Below are 6,262 nucleotides of genomic sequence, written 5' to 3'. Positions count from 1 at the left end.
TGGTTCAAGATCTTCTTGATGTTCCTCAGGCCAGAATCAGTTCTTTTGCCCAAAATCGGGGGATTTTGACCTAAAATTGGATTCTTGAGGTCCATAATTACCTTGATTCAGTTTTTATTTGGTGTTTCTATCTCTTAAAATGGCGGTTTTAGATCTTCTTGAAGTTCCTCACACCAAAATCGGTGGTTTTACCCAAAACAAGCCCTTTTTGACCAAAATTTTGAGATTTTTACCCAAAATTGGGTTCTCGAGGTCCACAATTACCTTAATCCACTCTTAGTTTGGTCCTTCCACTCCAAAATTTGGGATTTTTGGGTCTCCTTGACTTTCCTCACCCCAAACTGGGTTTTTTAGACCCAAAAATAGGGATTTTTTGCCCAAAATTGAAAATTTTTTTGCCCAAAATCAGCATTTTTCACCCCAAAACCTTCTCACCTGTCCCCAGCTGTGTCCCCTGTGTCCCACCTGTCCCAGGCCATTTTGTGACCTCCAAAACCCCATTTCCACCCCCAAAAACTCCATTTTTTTGCCCAAAAGCTCCATTTTTTTACCAAAATTGACATTTTTGTACCAAAATCGGCGTTTTTTGCCCCAAAATTCTTTCACCTGTCTCTCTAGGTGTGTCACCTGTCTCCCACTTGTCCCGGGTCATTTTGTGACCTCCAAAACCCTGGTTTTAGTGCAAAAATTGACATTTTTTTACCAAAACTGACATTTTTAAAAATAAACTTAACTTTTTTTTTTACCAAAATCGCCGTTTTTCACCCCAAAACCTCGTCCCCTGTCCCAGATTCCCCCGAGTCCATGCGGGAGCACGAGGTGGCGGCCATTTTGTGACCTCCAAAACCCCATTTTTTCCCCGCCTGTGCCAGAACCCCCCGAGTCGATGCGGGAGCACGTGGTGGCCGCCATTTTGTGACCTCCAAAACCCCATTTTTAGTGCCAAAAATTGACATTTTCTCGCCCAAAAACTCCTTTTTTTTGCCGAAAAACTCCATTTTTTTACCAAAATCGCCGTTTTTCACCCCAAACCTCATCCCCCATGCCAGGACCCCCCGAGTCGATGCGGGAGCACGTGGTGGCCGCCTCCAAGGCCATGAAGACGGGCGACTGGCGCCGCTGCCACCGCTTCGTGGTCAACGAGAAGATGAACGGCAAAGTGTGGGACCTGTTCCCCGAGGCCGACCAGGTGCGCGCCATGCTCGTCAGGTGAGCCCCGCCTGGGCACAGGTAACCGAATTTTGGGGGTTTTGGGAAAATTTGGGTCATTTTTGGGGATTTTTGGGGATTTTTTGGGGGATTTTTGGTGATTTTTTGGTGATTTTTGGAGGTTTTTATGTGGATTTTTGGGGGTATTTAGGGTGAAAAATGAGGATTTGGGGTACCCAGGTGAGTCTCAGGTGAGTCTCACCTGGGCACAGGTAACGAAAAACGGGGATTTTGGGAAAATTTGGGTGATTTTTCGTGATTTTTTGTGATTTTTTGGTGGTTTTTTTGTCATTTTTTGGTGGTTTTTTGGGGTTTTTATGTGGATTTTTGGGGGTATTTAGGATTAAAAATGAGGATTTGGGGTGTCCAGGTGAGCCCCACCTGGGCAGATAAAAATTTGGGGATTTTGGGAAAATTTGGGGGAATTTTGAGGATTTTTTGTGATTTTTTGGTGATTTTTTGGTGATTTTTTTGAGATTTTTTGGGGGTTTTTTGGTGATTTTTGGAGGTTTTTATGTGGATTTTTGGAGGTATTTAGGGTGAAAAATGAGGATTTGGAGTACCCAGGTGAGCCCCACCTGGGCACAGGTAACCGAATTTTGGGGGTTTTGGGAATATTTGGGCTATTTTTGGGTGATTTTTTGTGATTTTTTGTGATTTTTGGGTGATATTTTGGGGGTTTTATGTGGATTTTTTGGGGTTTTTATGTGGATTTTTGGGGTTATTTAGGGTGAAAAATGAGGTTTGGAGGTGCCCAGGTGAGTCTCACCTGGATACAGGTAAAAAAATTTGGGTGATTTTGGGAAATTTTTTGGGGTTTTTATGTGGATTTTTGGGGGTATTTAGGATTAAAAATGAGGATTTGGGGTGTCCAGGTGAGCCCCACCTGGGCAGATAAAAATTTGGGGATTTTGGGAAAATTTGGGGGAATTTTGAGGATTTTTTGTGATTTTTTGGTGATTTTTTGGTGATTTTTTTGAGATTTTTTGGGGGTTTTTTGGTGATTTTTGGAGGTTTTTATGTGGATTTTTGGAGGTATTTAGGGTGAAAAATGAGGATTTGGAGTACCCAGGTGAGCCCCACCTGGGCACAGGTAACCGAATTTTGGGGGTTTTGGGAATATTTGGGCTATTTTTGGGTGATTTTTTGTGATTTTTTGTGATTTTTGGGTGATATTTTGGGGGTTTTATGTGGATTTTTTGGGGTTTTTATGTGGATTTTTGGGGTTATTTAGGGTGAAAAATGAGGTTTGGAGGTGCCCAGGTGAGTCTCACCTGGATACAGGTAAAAAAATTTGGGTGATTTTGGGAAAATTTGGGTGATTTTTTGGTGATTTTTTGGTGATTTTTTGGAGGTTTTTGGGTGATTTTTTGGAGGTTTTTGGGTGATTTTTTGGAGGTTTTTGGGTGATTTTTTGGAGGTTTTTGGGTGATTTTTTGGAGGTTTTTGGGTGATTTTTTGGAGGTTTTTGGGTGATTTTTTGGAGGTTTTTGGGTGATTTTTTGGAGGTTTTTGGGTGATTTTTTGGAGGTTTTTGGGTGATTTTTTGGAGGTTTTTATGTGGATTTTTAGGGGTATTTAGGATTAAAAATGAGGATTTGGGGTGTCCAGGTGAGTCCCAGGTGAGTCTCACCTGGGCAGGTGAAACAATCTGGGGCATTTTTGGGCCATTTCCCGCCATTTTTGGGCCCATTTTCTTCCATTTTTCAGCCATTTTCCGCCATTTTTGGGGCCATTTTGGGACCATTTTGGGGCTATTTTGGGTTACTTTGGGCCCATTTTTGGCCATTTTTGGGGCTATTTTCAGCCATTTTGGGGCCATTTTGGTGTTATTTTGGGCCCATTTTCAGCCATTTTTGGGCTATTTTATGTTATTTTGGGCCCAATTTTGGGTTCTTTTGGGGTCATTTTCACCTTTTTTTTTGCTATTTTAGGGGGTTTTGGGCTATTTTGGGGCCATTTTCAGCCATTTTGGGGCCATTTTTGTGTTATTTTGGGCCCATTTTCAGCCATTTTTGGGCTATTTTATGTTATTTTGGGCCCAATTTTGGGTTCTTTTGGGGTCATTTTCACCTTTTTTTTTGCTATTTTAGGGGGTTTTGGGCTATTTTGGGGCCATTTTCAGCCATTTTGGGGCCATTTTTGTGTTATTTTGGGCCCATTTTTGGGTTATTTTGGGGCCATTTTGGGGGTTTTGGGCATCCCCAGGTGTGCCCAGGTAAGGAAATTTGGGTCTTTTTGAGGCCATTTTGGGTTATTTTGGGCCCATTTTCAGCCATTTTGGGCCCATTTTCAGCCATTTTGGGGCCATTTTCAGCCATTTTGGGCCCATTTTCAGCCATTTTGGGCCCATTTTCAGCCATTTTGGGGCCATTTTTGGGTCATTTTGGGCCCATTTTCCCCCATTTTGAAACCATTTTCCGCCATTTTGGGCCCATTTTTCAGCCATTTTGGGGCCATTTTTGGGTCATTTTGGGCCCATTTTCCCCCATTTTGAAACCATTTTCCGCCATTTTGGTTTTTTACTTAAAAATTTAGGAGGTTTGAGGTAAAAATTTCTGAATTTTAAGATAAAAAATTGCAAATTTTGGTATAAAAAATGGTGAATTTTGACACAAAAATTGTGAATTTTTGACCTAAAAATTTGGGAATTTTGAGGTAAAAATTTCTGAATTTCGATATAAAAAATGGCAAATTTTGGTATACAAAATGAAGAATTTTGATGTAAAAGTTGTGAATTTTTGACCTAAAAATTTGGGTATTTTCAGGTAAAAATTTCTGAATTTTGAGATAAAAATGGCAAATTTTTGATATAAAAAACTGTGAATTTTTATGTACAAGGTGTGAATTTTTGACCTAAAAATTTGGGAATTTTCAGGTACAAATTTGGGGATTTTCAGGTAAAAATTTGGGAATTTTGATGTAAAAATCTCTGAATTTTGAGGTAAAAAATGGTAAATTTTAAGGTAAAAAATGGTAAATTTTAAGGTAAAAAAAAAGAATTTTAATTTAAAAAAGCAGATTTTGGGTTAAAAAAGGTGAACTTTGGGTTTTCCAGCATGGAGACGCTGGCGGCCATGTTTGAGCTGGACCTGCCCACGGTGCACGGCATCATCAGCAAGATGATCATCAACGAGGAGCTGATGGTGAGCGCGGGGACACCTGGGACAGGTGTGACCTCACCTGGGACAGGTGTGACCTCACCTGGGGGGAGATTTGGGGTCAATTTGGGTGATTTGGGGTCAGTTTGGGTGATTTGGGGTCATTTTAGGTCAATTTCAGGCCATTTTAGGTCAATTTGGGGCAGTTCTGGGGTTACCTGTGCAGCCAGGTGTGACCTCACCTGTGGGGACAGGTGTGACCTCACCTGGGATAGGTGTGACCTCACCTGTGGGGAGATTTGGGGTCAGTTTGGGTGATTTGGAGTCAATTTGGGGCTATTTTGGATCAATTTGGGGCCATTTTGGATCAATTTGGGGCCATTTTGGGGTTACCTGTGTGGCCAGGTGTGACCTCCTCAGGGACAGGTGTGACCTCACCTGTGGGGACAGGTGTCACCTCACCTGTGGCGTGGTTTGGGGTCAATTTGGGTGATTTGGGGTCAATTTGGGGCCATTTTGGATCAATTTGGGGCCATTTTGGATCAATTTGGGGCCGTTTTGGGGTTACCTGTGTGGCCAGGTGTGACCTCACCTGTGGGGACAGGTGTGACCTCACCTGTGGGGTGGTTTGGGGTCAATTTGGGTGATTTGGTGCCATTTTGGGCCCGTTTGGCGCCATTTTGGGGCTATTTTAGGTGGTTTTTTTGGGGTTACCTGCAGCCCAGGTGAGCTCACCTGTGCCCACCTGCAGGCCTCGCTGGAGCAGCCCACGGCCACGGTGATGATGGGGAGACCCCGTTTAGGGCCATTTTGGGGTCATTTGGGTCCATTTTGGGCAGGTTTGGCGCCATTTTGGGCAGGTTTCAGGTGGTTTCTTCTGGGGCACACCTGGACACACCTGGGCACACCTGGATGCACCCGAGGGGGGTGGGACACACCTGAACACACCTGGGTTACTCAGGGACACACCTGGGGGAACGTGGAGGTGTCCGGGGCACACCTGGGCCCACCTGAGCCCCACCCCGCTCTCACCTGTCCCATGCCTCCCTCCAGACCAGAAAGATGGCGGATACCGCAAGGGCGACGGCTACCTGCGGCGCGGCGGCTTCCGGCAGGAGCGCGGCAACTACTGAGGCACACCTGGGGAGCAAGAGACACACCTGGCCCGCCGCGGGACCCTCACCTGCCCCACGGAGACCTCGCCTGCCCCATGGATCCATTACCTGCCCCATGGATCCATTACCTGCCCCATAGATCCATTACCTGCCCCACAGATCCATTACCTGCCCCATGGATCCATTATCTGCCCCACAGAGGCCTCACCTGCCCCATAGAGGCCTCACCTGCCCCATAGATCCATTACCTGCCCCACAGATCCCTCACCTGCCCCACAGAGGCCTCACCTGCCCCAGAGAAGCCTCACCTGTTCTACAAACCCCTCACCTGGGCAAAGAGTCATCACCTGCCCCACAGAGGCCTCACCTGCCCCACAGAGGCCTTACCTGCCCCACAGAGGCCTCACCTGCCCCACAGAGGCCTCACCTACCCCATAGATCCATTACCTCCCCCACAGATCCATTACCTGCCCCATGGATTCATTACCTGCCCCACAGAGTCATCACCTGTTCTACAAACCCCTCACCTGGGCAAAGAGTCATCACTTGCCCCATAGAGGCCTCACCTGCCCCACGGAGACCTCACCTGCCCCATGGATCCATTACCTGCCCCACGGAGGCCTTACCTGCCCCACAGATCACTCACCTGTTACATCGAGGGTCCCGCCGGTCGGAAAGCAATAAATGAATTATTAAAGAGTGCGTTAATGAGGTGTTAATCGATGCGTTAATGAGTGCCGGGGCAGGGCCTGCCCCGTAGAGCTCTGCTCCGTCAGTGACCCCAAAGCGTCTCCCCTCACGTTTTCCCACCTTTTTTTCTCCCCTCACATTTTCCCG

At 45.8% G+C, this 6,262-nt stretch overlaps 1 long non-coding RNA gene across 2 annotated transcripts; it reads right to left on the bottom strand.

Moving 5' to 3' along the window:
- Positions 1 to 5,410: 5,410 nt before the first annotated feature.
- On the bottom strand, positions 5,411 to 6,262 carry LOC120512283. Of its 2 annotated transcripts, none has more exons than XR_005629988.1 (2): positions 5,933 to 6,262; positions 5,411 to 5,693 (listed from the first exon to the last, which is right to left on the bottom strand). It is a non-coding gene; the product is annotated as an uncharacterized LOC120512283 (long non-coding RNA). The 2 variants fall into 2 exon arrangements; XR_005629989.1 differs by having other exon boundaries at positions 6,072 to 6,260.

The sequence above is a fragment of the Passer montanus genome, unplaced genomic scaffold, assembly GCF_014805655.1.
Source record: "Passer montanus isolate IOZ18808 unplaced genomic scaffold, ASM1480565v1 scaffold716, whole genome shotgun sequence".
NCBI classification, from domain to species: Eukaryota; Metazoa; Chordata; class Aves; order Passeriformes; family Passeridae; genus Passer; species Passer montanus.
The sequence above is the reverse complement of the archived record's forward strand: the minus strand, read 5'-3'. Positions and strand labels throughout refer to the sequence as shown.